This window comes from Aphelocoma coerulescens, chromosome 31 (genome assembly GCF_041296385.1).
Source record: "Aphelocoma coerulescens isolate FSJ_1873_10779 chromosome 31, UR_Acoe_1.0, whole genome shotgun sequence".
Classification (NCBI taxonomy): domain Eukaryota; kingdom Metazoa; phylum Chordata; class Aves; order Passeriformes; family Corvidae; genus Aphelocoma; species Aphelocoma coerulescens.
The window spans coordinates 2,370,046-2,382,667 of record NC_091044.1 but is presented as its reverse complement, the minus strand read 5'-3'; positions in this window follow the sequence as shown (position 1 = coordinate 2,382,667).

The window sequence follows — 12,622 nt, the reverse complement described above, 5'->3', positions numbered from 1 at the left end:
CCTCAGGACCCCTGCAAAGCCACCCCTCTAGCCCCGCCCATTTCCCCTTTAGCCCCGCCCCCTCCCGGCCCTGCCGACCCAAATTCCCCCCCAAAAACCCCCCAAAACCCCCAAAATTCCAAAAAAAAACCCCCCAGAGACCCCCAAAAATCCCCTTAAAGACCCAAAATTCCCAAATAAAAGCCCCAAACCCCCTAAATCTCCTCAGGACCCCTGCAAAGCCACCCCTTAGCCCCGCCCATTTCCCCTTTAGCCCCGCCCCCTCCCGGCCCTGCCGACCCAAATTCCCCCCCAAAAACCCCCCAAAACCCCCAAAATTCCAAAAAAAAACCCCCCAGAGACCCCCAAAAATCCCCTTAAAGACCCAAAATTCCCAAATAAAAGCCCCAAACCCCCTAAATCTCCTCAGGACCCCTGCAAAGCCACCCCTCTAGCCCCGCCCATTTCCCCTTTAGCCCCGCCCCCTCCCGGCCCTGCCGACCCAAATTCCCCCCCAAAAACCCCCCAAAACCCCCAAAATTCCAAAAAAAAAACCCCCAGAGACCCCCAAAAATCCCCTTAAAGACCCAAAATTCCCAAATAAAAGCCCCAAACCCCCTAAATCTCCTCAGGACCCCTGCAAAGCCACCCCTTAGCCCCGCCCATTTCCCCTTTAGCCCCGCCCCCTCCCGGCCCTGCCGACCCAAATTCCCCCCCAAAAACCCCCCAAAACCCCCAAAATTCCAAAAAAAAACCCCCCAGAGACCCCCAAAAATCCCCTTAAAGACCCAAAATTCCCAAATAAAAGCCCCAAACCCCCTAAATCTCCTCAGGACCCCTGCAAAGCCACCCCTTAGCCCCGCCCATTTCCCCTTTAGCCCCGCCCCCTCCCGGCCCTGCCGACCCAAATTCCCCCCCAAAAACCCCCCAAAACCCCCAAAATTCCAAAAAAAAACCCCCCAGAGACCCCCAAAAATCCCCTTAAAGACCCAAAATTCCCAAATAAAAGCCCCAAACCCCCTAAATCTCCTCAGGACCCCTGCAAAGCCACCCCTTAGCCCCGCCCATTTCCCCTTTAGCCCCGCCCCCTCCCGGCCCTGCCGACCCAAATTCCCCCCCAAAAACCCCCCAAAACCCCCAAAATTCCAAAAAAAAACCCCCCAGAGACCCCCAAAAATCCCCTTAAAGACCCAAAATTCCCAAATAAAAGCCCCAAACCCCCTAAATCTCCTCAGGACCCCTGCAAAGCCACCCCTTAGCCCCGCCCATTTCCCCTTTAGCCCCGCCCCCTCCCGGCCCTGCCGACCCAAATTCCCCCCCAAAAACCCCCCAAAACCCCCAAAATTCCAAAAAAAAACCCCCCAGAGACCCCCAAAAATCCCCTTAAAGACCCAAAATTCCCAAATAAAAGCCCCAAACCCCCTAAATCTCCTCAGGACCCCTGCAAAGCCACCCCTTAGCCCCGCCCACTCCCCCTCTAGCCCCGCCCATTTCCCCTTTAGCCCCGCCCCCTCCCGGCCCTGCCGACCCAAATTCCCCCCCAAAAACCCCCCAAAACCCCCAAAATTCCAAAAAAAACCCCCCCAGAGACCCCCAAAAATCCCCTTAAAGACCCAAAATTCCCAAATAAAAGCCCCAAACCCCCTAAATCTCCTCAGGACCCCTGCAAAGCCACCCCTCTAGCCCCGCCCATTTCCCCTTTAGCCCCGCCCCCTCCCGGCCCTGCCGACCCAAATTCCCCCCCAAAAACCCCCCAAAACCCCCAAAATTCCAAAAAAAAACCCCCCAGAGACCCCCAAAAATCCCCTTAAAGACCCAAAATTCCCAAATAAAAGCCCCAAACCCCCTAAATCTCCTCAGGACCCCTGCAAAGCCACCCCTTAGCCCCGCCCATTTCCCCTTTAGCCCCGCCCCCTCCCGGCCCTGCCGACCCAAATTCCCCCCCAAAAACCCCCCAAAACCCCCAAAATTCCAAAAAAAAACCCCCCAGAGACCCCCAAAAATCCCCTTAAAGACCCAAAATTCCCAAATAAAAGCCCCAAACCCCCTAAATCTCCTCAGGACCCCTGCAAAGCCACCCCTCTAGCCCCGCCCATTTCCCCTTTAGCCCCGCCCCCTCCCGGCCCTGCCGACCCAAATTCCCCCCCAAAAACCCCCCAAAACCCCCAAAATTCCAGAAAAAAACCCCCCAGAGCCCCCCAAAAATCCCCTTAAAGACCCAAAATTCCCAAATAAAAGCCCCAAACCCCCTAAATCTCCTCAGGACCCCTGCAAAGCCACCCCTTAGCCCCGCCCATTTCCCCTTTAGCCCCGCCCCCTCCCGGCCCTGCCGACCCAAATTCCCCCCCAAAAACCCCCCAAAACCCCCAAAATTCCAGAAAAAAAACCCCCAGAGACCCCCAAAAATCCCCTTAAAGGCCCAACATTCCCAAATAAAAGCCCCAAACCCCCTAAATCTCCTCAGGACCCCTGCAAAGCCACCCCTTAGCCCCGCCCATTTCCCCTTTAGCCCCGCCCCCTCCCGGCCCTGCCGACCCAAATTCCCCCCCAAAAACCCCCCAAAACCCCCAAAATTCCAAAAAAAAACCCCCCAGAGACCCCCAAAAATCCCCTTAAAGGCCCAAAATTCCCAAATAAAAGCCCCAAACCCCCTAAATCTCCTCAGGACCCCTGCAAAGCCACCCCTTAGCCCCGCCCATTTCCCCTTTAGCCCCGCCCCCTCCCGGCCCTGCCGACCCAAATTCCCCCCCAAAAACCCCCCAAAACCCCCAAAATTCCAAAAAAAAACCCCCCAGAGACCCCCAAAAATCCCCTTAAAGGCCCAAAATTCCCAAATAAAAGCCCCAAACCCCCTAAATCTCCTCAGGACCCCTGCAAAGCCACCCCTTAGCCCCGCCCATTTCCCCTTTAGCCCCGCCCCCTCCCGGCCCTGCCGACCCAAATTCCCCCCCAAAAACCCCCCAAAACCCCCAAAATTCCAAAAAAAACCCCCCCAGAGACCCCCAAAAATCCCCTTAAAGACCCAAAATTCCCAAATAAAAGCCCCAAACCCCCTAAATCTCCTCAGGACCCCTGCAAAGCCACCCCTTAGCCCCGCCCACTCCCCCTCTAGCCCCGCCCATTTCCCCTTTAGCCCCGCCCCCTCCCGGCCCTGCCGACCCAAATTCCCCCCCAAAAACCCCCCAAAACCCCCAAAATTCCAAAAAAAAACCCCCCAGAGACCCCCAAAAATCCCCTTAAAGACCCAAAATTCCCAAATAAAAGCCCCAAACCCCCTAAATCTCCTCAGGACCCCTGCAAAGCCACCCCTTAGCCCCGCCCATTTCCCCTTTAGCCCCGCCCCCTCCCGGCCCTGCCGACCCAAATTCCCCCCCAAAAACCCCCCAAAACCCCCAAAATTCCAGAAAAAAAACCCCCAGAGACCCCCAAAAATCCCCTTAAAGGCCCAACATTCCCAAATAAAAGCCCCAAACCCCCTAAATCTCCTCAGGACCCCTGCAAAGCCACCCCTTAGCCCCGCCCATTTCCCCTTTAGCCCCGCCCCCTCCCGGCCCTGCCGACCCAAATTCCCCCCCAAAAACCCCCCAAAACCCCCAAAATTCCAAAAAAAAACCCCCCAGAGACCCCCAAAAATCCCCTTAAAGGCCCAAAATTCCCAAATAAAAGCCCCAAACCCCCTAAATCTCCTCAGGACCCCTGCAAAGCCACCCCTTAGCCCCGCCCATTTCCCCTTTAGCCCCGCCCCCTCCCGGCCCTGCCGACCCAAATTCCCCCCCAAAAACCCCCCAAAACCCCCAAAATTCCAAAAAAACCCCCCCCAGAGACCCCCAAAAATCCCCTTAAAGACCCAAAATTCCCAAATAAAAGCCCCAAACCCCCTAAATCTCCTCAGGACCCCTGCAAAGCCACCCCTTAGCCCCGCCCACTCCCCCTCTAGCCCCGCCCATTTCCCCTTTAGCCCCGCCCCCTCCCGGCCCTGCCGACCCAAATTCCCCCCCAAAAACCCCCCAAAACCCCCAAAATTCCAAAAAAAAACCCCCCAGAGACCCCCAAAAATCCCCTTAAAGACCCAAAATTCCCAAATAAAAGCCCCAAACCCCCTAAATCTCCTCAGGACCCCTGCAAAGCCACCCCTCTCTAGCCCCGCCCATTTCCCCTTTAGCCCCGCGCCCTCCTAGCCCGGCCGACCCAAATTCCCCCCCAAAAACCCCCCAAAACCCCCGAAATTCCAAAAAAAACCCCCCCAGAGACCCCCAAAAATCCCCTTAAAGACCCAAAATTCCCAAATAAAAGCCCCAAACCCCCTAAATCTCCTCAGGACCCCTGCAAAGCCACCCCTTAGCCCCGCCCACTCCCCCTCTAGCCCCGCCCATTTCCCCTTTAGCCCCGCCCCCTCCCGGCCCTGCCGACCCAAATTCCCCCCCAAAAACCCCCCAAAACCCCCAAAATTCCAAAAAAAAACCCCCCAGAGACCCCCAAAAATCCCCTTAAAGACCCAAAATTCCCAAATAAAAGCCCCAAACCCCCTAAATCTCCTCAGGACCCCTGCAAAGCCACCCCTTAGCCCCGCCCATTTCCCCTTTAGCCCCGCCCCCTCCCGGCCCTGCCGACCCAAATTCCCCCCCAAAAACCCCCCAAAACCCCCAAAATTCCAAAAAAAAACCCCGCAGAGACCCCCAAAAATCCCCTTAAAGACCCAAAATTCCCAAATAAAAGCCCCAAACCCCCTAAATCTCCTCAGGACCCCTGCAAAGCCACCCCTTAGCCCCGCCCACTCCCCCTCTAGCCCCGCTCATTTCCCCTTTAGCCCCGCCCCCTCCCGGCCCTGCCGACCCAAATTCCCCCCCAAAAACCCCCCAAAACCCCCAAAATTCCAAAAAAAAACCCCCCAGAGATCCCCAAAAATCCCCTTAAAGACCCAAAATTCCCAAATAAAAGCCCCAAACCCCCTAAATCTCCTCAGGACCCCTGCAAAGCCACCCCTTAGCCCCGCCCATTTCCCCTTTAGCCCCGCCCCCTCCCGGCTCTGCCGACCCAAATTCCCCCCCAAAAACCCCCCAAAACCCCCAAAATTCAAAAAAAAAAAACCCCAGAGACCCCCAAAAATCCCCTTAAAGACCCAAAATTCCCAAATAAAAGCCCCAAACCCCCTAAATCTCCTCAGGACCCCTGCAAAGCCACCCCTTAGCCCCGCCCATTTCCCCTTTAGCCCCGCCCCCTCCCGGCCCTGCCGACCCAAATTCCCCCCCAAAAACCCCCCAAAACCCCCAAAATTCAAAAAAAAAAACCCCCCAGAGACCCCCAAAAATCCCCTTAAAGACCCAAAATTCCCAAATAAAAGCCCCAAACCCCCTAAATCTCCTCAGGACCCCTGCAAAGCCACCCCTTAGCCCCGCCCACTCCCCCTTTAGCCCCGCCCATTTCCCCTTTAGCCCCGCCTCCTCCCGGCCCTGCCGACCCAAATTCCCCACTAAAAACCCCCCAAAACCCCCAAAATTCAAAAAAAAAACCCCCCAGAGACCCCCAAAAATCCCCTTAAAGGCCCAAAATTCCCAAATAAAAGCCCCAAACCCCCTAAATCTCCTCAGGACCCCTGCAAAGCCACCCCTTAGCCCCGCCCACTCCCCCTTTAGCCCCACCCCTTTCCCCTTTAGCCCCGCCCCCTCCCGGCCCTGCCGACCCAAATTCCCCCCCAAAAACCCCCCAAAACCCCCAAAATTCCAAAAAAAAACCCCCAGAGACCCCCAAAAATCCCCTTAAAGACCCAAAATTTCCAAATAAAAGCCCCAAACCCCATAAATCTCCTCAGGACCCCTGCAAAGCCACCCCTTAGCCCCGCCCATTTCCCCTTTAGCCCCGCCCCCTCCCGGCCCTGCCGACCCAAATTCCCCCCCAAAAACCCCCCAAAACCCCCAAAATTCCAAAAAAAACCCCCCCAGAGACCCCCAAAAATCCCCTTAAAGACCCAAAATTCCCAAATAAAAGCCCCAAACCCCCTAAATCTCCTCGGGACCCCTGCAAAGCCACCCCTTAGCCCCGCCCACTCCCCCTCTAGCCCCGCCCCCTCCCGGCCCTGCCGACCCAAATTCCCCCCCAAAAACCCCCCAAAACCCCCAAAATTCCAAAAAAAAACCCCCCAGAGACCCCCAAAAATCCCCTTAAAGACCCAAAATTTCCAAATAAAAGCCCCAAACCCCCTAAATCTCCTCAGGACCCCTGCAAAGCCACCCCTTAGCCCCGCCCATTTCCCCTTTAGCCCCGCCCCCTCCCGGCCCTGCCGACCCAAATTCCCCCCCAAAAACCCCCCAAAACCCCCAAAATTCCAAAAAAAAACCCCCCAGAGACCCCCAAAAATCCCCTTAAAGACCCAAAATTCCCAAATAAAAGCCCCAAACCCCCTAAATCTCCTCAGGACCCCTGCAAAGCCACCCCTCTCTAGCCCCGCCCATTTCCCCTTTAGCCCCGCCCCCTCCTAGCCCGGCCGACCCAAATTCCCCCCCAAAAACCCCCCAAAACCCCCGAAATTCCAAAAAAAACCCCCCCAGAGACCCCCAAAAATCCCCTTAAAGACCCAAAATTCCCAAATAAAAGCCCCAAACCCCCTAAATCTCCTCAGGACCCCTGCAAAGCCACCCCTTAGCCCCGTCCACTCCCCCTCTAGCCCCGCCCATTTCCCCTTTAGCCCCGCCCCCTCCCGGCCCTGCCGACCCAAATTCCCCCCCAAAAACCCCCCAAAACCCCCAAAATTCCAAAAAAAACCCCCCCAGAGACCCCCAAAAATCCCCTTAAAGACCCAAAATTCCCAAATAAAAGCCCCAAACCCCCTAAATCTCCTCAGGACCCCTGCAAAGCCACCCCTTAGCCCCGCCCATTTCCCCTTTAGCCCCGCCCCCTCCCGGCCCGGCCGACCCAAATTCCCCCCCAAAAACCCCCCAAAACCCCCAAAATTCCAAAAAAAACCCCCCCAGAGACCCCCAAAAATCCCCTTAAAGACCCAAAATTCCCAAATAAAAGCCCCAAACCCCCTAAATCTCCTCAGGACCCCTGCAAAGCCACCCCTTAGCCGCGCCCACTCCCCCTCTAGCCCCGCCCATTTCCCCTTTAGCCCCGCCCCCTCCCGGCCCTGCCGACCCAAATTCCCCCCCAAAAACCCCCCAAAACCCCCAAAATTCCAAAAAAAAACCCCCAGAGACCCCCAAAAATCCCCTTAAAGACCCAAAATTCCCAAATAAAAGCCCCAAACCCCCTAAATCTCCTCAGGACCCCTGCAAAGCCACCCCTTAGCCCCGCCCATTTCCCCTTTAGCCCCGCCCCCTCCCGGCCCTGCCGACCCAAATTCCCCCCCAAAAACCCCCCAAAACCCCCAAAATTCCAAAAAAAACCCCCCAGAGACCCCCAAAAATCCCCTTAAAGACCCAAAATTCCCAAATAAAAGCCCCAAACCCCCTAAATCTCCTCAGGACCCCTGCAAAGCCACCCCTTAGCCCCGCCCACGCCCTGTTTAGCCACGCCCATTTCCCCTTTAGCCCCGCCCCCTCCTGGCCCTGCCGACCCAAATTGCCCCCCAAAAACCCCGAAAAACCCCCAAAATTCCAAAAAAAACCCCCCCAGAGACCCCCAAAAATCCCCTTAAAGACCCAAAATTCCCAAATAAAAGCCCCAAACCCCCTAAATCTTTTCAGGACCCCTGCAAAGCCACCCCTTAGCCCCGCCCACTCCCCCTCTAGCCCCGCCCATTTCCCCTTTAGCCCCGCCCCCTCCCGGCCCTGCCGACCCAAATTTCCCCCCAAAAACCCCCCAAAACCCCCAAAATTCAAAAAAAAAACCCCCCAGAGACCCCCAAAAATCCCCTTAAAGGCCCAAAATTCCCAAATAAAAGCCCCAAACCCCATAAATCTCCTCAGGACCCCTGCAAAGCCACCCCTTAGCCCCGCCCATTTCCCCTTTAGCCCCGCCCCCTCCCGGTCCTGCCGACCCAAATTCCCCCCCAAAAAACCCCCAAAACCCCCAAAATTCCTAAAAAAACAACCCCAGAGACCCCCAAAAATCCCCTTAAAGACCCAAAATTCCCAAATAAAAGCCCCAAACCCCCTAAATCTCCTCAGGACCCCTGCAAAGCCACCCCTTAGCCCCGCCCACGCCTGGTTTAGCCACGCCCATTTCCCCTTTAGCCCCGCCCCCTCCCGGCCCTGCCGACCCAAATTCCCCCCCAAAAACCCCCAAAACCCCCAAAATTCCAAAAAAAAACCTCCCAGAGACCCCCAAAAACCCTTTAAAGACCCAAAATTCCCAAATAAAAGCTAACCTTACCTAACCCTAACCCGAACCCTAACCCTAACCCTAACCCTAACCCAAACCCTAACCCTAACCCTAACCCTAACCCTAACCCGCCCCCTAGGCCCGCCCCTGGCCCTGGGCGCACCCCTGACCGTACGCCTGCCCCCTGGGCCCCTACCCCTAGCCCCAGGCCCATAGCCCTGCACCCCTGACCCCTGGCCCTAGGCCCTGGACCCCTAACTTTGGACCCGTGGCCCTGGGCCCCTGGCCCCTAGCCCTGGACCCCTAACCCTGGGCCCCTGCACCCCTAACCCCTGGCCCTGGACCTCTGGCCCTGGGCCCCTGGCCCCTAGCCCTGCACCCCTAACCCTGGGCCCCTGCACCCTTAGCCCCTGGCCCTGGATCCCTGGCCCCCTGGCCCCTAGCCCTGCACCCCTGGCCCCTGGCCCCCTAGCCCTGGACCCTTGCACCCCTGATCCCTGGCCCTGGACCCCTGGCCCTGGGCCCCTGGCCCCTAGCCCTGCACCCCTAACCCTGGGCCCCTGCACCCCTAACCCCTGGCCCTGGACCTCTGGCCCTGGGCCCCTGGCCCCTAGCCCTGCACCCCTAACCCTGGGCCCCTGCACCCTTAGCCCCTGGCCCTGGGTCCCTGGCCCCCAGCCCTGCACCCCTGGCCCCTGGCCCTGGACCCCTAGCCCTGGACCCTTGCACCCCTGATCCCTGGCCCTGGACCCCTGGCCCTGGGCCCCTGGCCCCTGGCCCTGGACCCCTAACCCTGGGCCCCTGCACCCCTAGCCCCTGGCCCTGGACCTCTGGCCCTGGGCCTCTGGCCCCTAGCCCTGCACCCCTAACCCTGGGCCCCTGCACCCCTAACCCCTGGCCCTGGATCCCTGGCCCCCTGGCCCCTAGCCCTGCACCCCTGGCCCCTGGCCCTGGACCCCTAGCCCTGGACCCTTGCACCCCTGATCCCTGGCCCTGGACCCCTGGCCCTGGGCCCCTGGCCCCTGGCCCTGGACCCCTAACCCTGGGCCCCTGCACCCCTAACCCCTGGCCCTGGACCTCTGGCCCTGGGCCCCTGGCCCCTAGCCCTGCACCCCTAACCCTGGACCCCTGCACCCCTGGCCCTGGACCCCTGGCCCCTGGCCCTGGGCCCCTGGCCCCTGGCCCTGCACCCCTGGCCCTGGGCCCCTACCCCTGGACCCCTGCACCCCTAACCCCTGGCTCTGGACCCCTAGCCCTGCATCCCTGACCCCTAGCCCTGCATCCCTAGCCCTGGATCCCTGGCCCCTAGCCCTGGGCCCCTGGCTCCTGGCCCTGTAACCCTGGACCCCTAACCCCAGACCCTGTGGCCCGTGGCCCCTGGCCTGTGACCCCTACCCCTGCCTCCTACCCTGCACACCTGTCCCTGGCCTGTGCTCCTCACCTGCACCCCTGACCCTGCCTCTTGCCCTATGCCTGCGCCCCTGACCTGTGATCCTCATGTGCACCTGCACCCCTAGTGTGTGGTCCCTACTTGCACCTGCACCCCTAACCTGTACTCCTACTGTGCACCTGTACCCCTAACCTGTGCTCATTTGAACCTCCACCCCTAACCTGCACTCCTGCCCTGTGCCTGCACCCCTGGCCCTTGCTCCTCACCTGCACCTGGCACCCCTAGTGGGCACCTGTGCCCCTACCCTGTGTACTACTGTCCCCCTTGGCCCCTGGCCCTTACCTGCTGGTCTCTGGCCTGCGTGCGTTGTCCCTTGTGTGGTGGGCTCCTGCCGTGGTCCTGGTGGTGGGGCTCTGGCATTGTATTGGTATTGGGGCTATAGGGTTGGGGTCAGGGTTTGGGGTTAGGAGTAGGGGGCTAGGGTTAGGTGGGGAGGGTGCTGGCATGTGTTGCCTCTCGGAGGCGTAGCGACCTGGTTCAGGAACGGCACGACGACCACCTCAGGTCGTTCGGACCATCAGCTCACAGACACCAATGTGGTGGACGGCAAAATGGCGTTTATTCGTGGATTACATAGGGTTAAATAACCTGGGTTTGCCGCGTCACTTCCTTCTGCTCACCTATTACCTGTAGAGGGGAGGGGTTTGACCTGTCCCGTACAACGCGATATCTTCCGAACGCCTGTCCCTAGTCACCTACATTTCCCCCCCCTCTATCCTGAATTACCCACATTTTCCCCCCCCATGATTGATTAGGAAACATACAAAGTATAAATGGTATAAAATTTCAAGAACTAGTAAAACCTACATAACAAGTTATAAAAAGTGGTATAACATTCACAAAATAGATGCGCTCTAGAGCAGTTGTTGGCGGCCAACAAATAGAATGTTAACCTTTTCTAACCGGCTTTTAACAAATGACACCAATTTGTTTAGTATGCAAGGCCCGAAAATCAATGTTAGGAGTAACATAGTGAGGGGGCCTATTAGAGTGGAAACAAGGGTGGTCAGCCATGGAGACTGGTTAAACCATGACTCGAACCATCCTTGTTGGGCTTCTCTTTCTCTTTTCCTCTGGGCTAGCCTTTCCCTTAGTTCAGTCATTGAGTCCCGTACAACTCCGGTGTGGTCTGCATAAAAGCAGCATTCTTCTTTCAAGGCGGCACACAGGCCTCCTTGTTGCATGAGCAGGAGGTCCAGTCCTCGCCTGTTCTGCAGGACGACTTCTGAGAGAGAGGAGACAGATTTCTCTAGAAAGGAGATGGATTTTTCGATTCTTTGTAGGTCCTCATCAATAGTCATCTGCAGCTGAGAAAGTCCCTGGTGTTGGGTCACGAGGGCTGAAACACCTGTGGCTGCGCCGGTGGCTCCGAGGCCGAGCAGCATTGCGATGGTTATGCCTGTTATTATTTCTCTCTTGTGGAGCCGGCTAGGTTCTTCAAGAAGGTGGTACATTTCTTCTTCTTGGTGATACAGGACTCTAGGAACAATTAAAACTTGGACACAAAAGTCAGTAGAGTTATCGAACTTATCAAGAAGCACACAGGGGCTTATTCCGGATCGCTGGCAAGCAAACATCCCTGATGCGAATGGGACCACCCACTTATTGATCGTTTTGTTAAGTTTGACAAATTCAGTACAGACATTGCCTATTCGTTTTGCTAAGGCCGCATTGCCAAAGCACTTGCCTCGGCCTGTGATCTGACTCAGAGTCCTCTGGTGTCCGCCTTGCCCTCCTACTCGGACCGGGAAAGCTAGCGAGGCTGAAGGGGCCCATTCAGCACAGGCTGTTTTTATCTTTCTCCAGTCTGTAAGCGGAGTATGTTCTTTTTCAAATTTCCCCTTGGCCCGGGTAGGAGCGTGGTAGTTATTGCTTTTATCTATTTCAGAGTCGGAGTCGGTTACAGACCATTCGTCAAGCCACTCGCTCCAGCTATAGTCCGACTCGGAGCCGGAAGTCGACTGACTGGATACTTCCGGGCTCCGGAGCTTTTTCCCCGGGCTTCTACCCCGCCCCCTTCTCTTAGGATTGGGCCGCTCCTTCCCCCTGGGCTCGCCCCGCCTCCTGCTGAGGGAGGCTCTTGCTATATAAGGGCACGTTTCCGGGAGAGCGCTCTGGTTGGCCTTGGCTCCCCCTCCGGGATTCCCTCCCCTTTTCCGTTCACGCGCGTCTGCGGCATCCAGCGGACCTTCCCCGCTCCCGCCAGCCACGTGTGTACACCCTGGCGAACCTCCGCCGCTCCCGCCGGCCACGCGTGTGCACTCCGGCGGACCTCCGCCGCTCCCGCCGGCCACGTGTGTGCACCCCGGCGCATCTCCGCCGCTCCCGCCGGCCACATGTGCGCACCCCGGCGGACCACCGCCGCTCCCGCCGGCCACGCGTGTGCACCCCGGCGAACCTCCGCCGCTCCCGCCGGCCACGTGTGTGCACCCCGGCGGACCTCCCCCGCTCCCGCCGGCCACATGTGTGCACCCCGGCGGACCTCCCCCGCTCCCGCCGGCCACATGTGTGCACCCCGGCGAACCTCCGCCGCTCCCGCCGGCCACGTGTGCGCACTCCGGCGGACCTCCGCCGCTCCCGCCGGCCACGTGCGCGCACCCCGGCGGACCTCCGCCGCTCCCGCCGGCCACGTGTGCGCCCCCCCCATCCCCTCCGGGGTCGGCGCCATTCTGCGGGGCATAGGGCGGGGGTCTCGCCCACGCCGTTTCGGACTCCGCTTTAATGGCAGCCTCCCTGGCTTCCTCCACCAGCCCTCCCCAGAATGACTGCGCCCGCTCCTTTCCCTCTCTAGGTAGGGTTGGGCTGGGGGGCCGTGGAGAGGGTGCTTGCTCCTGCGAGTCTGTGCGCTCGGCAGGGCAGCTTTCATCCGTAGTTTGCGTGGTCGCACCAACTCCCAACCGCGGTGTGGCCAGCAAACAGTTCCGTGCGGCTTTC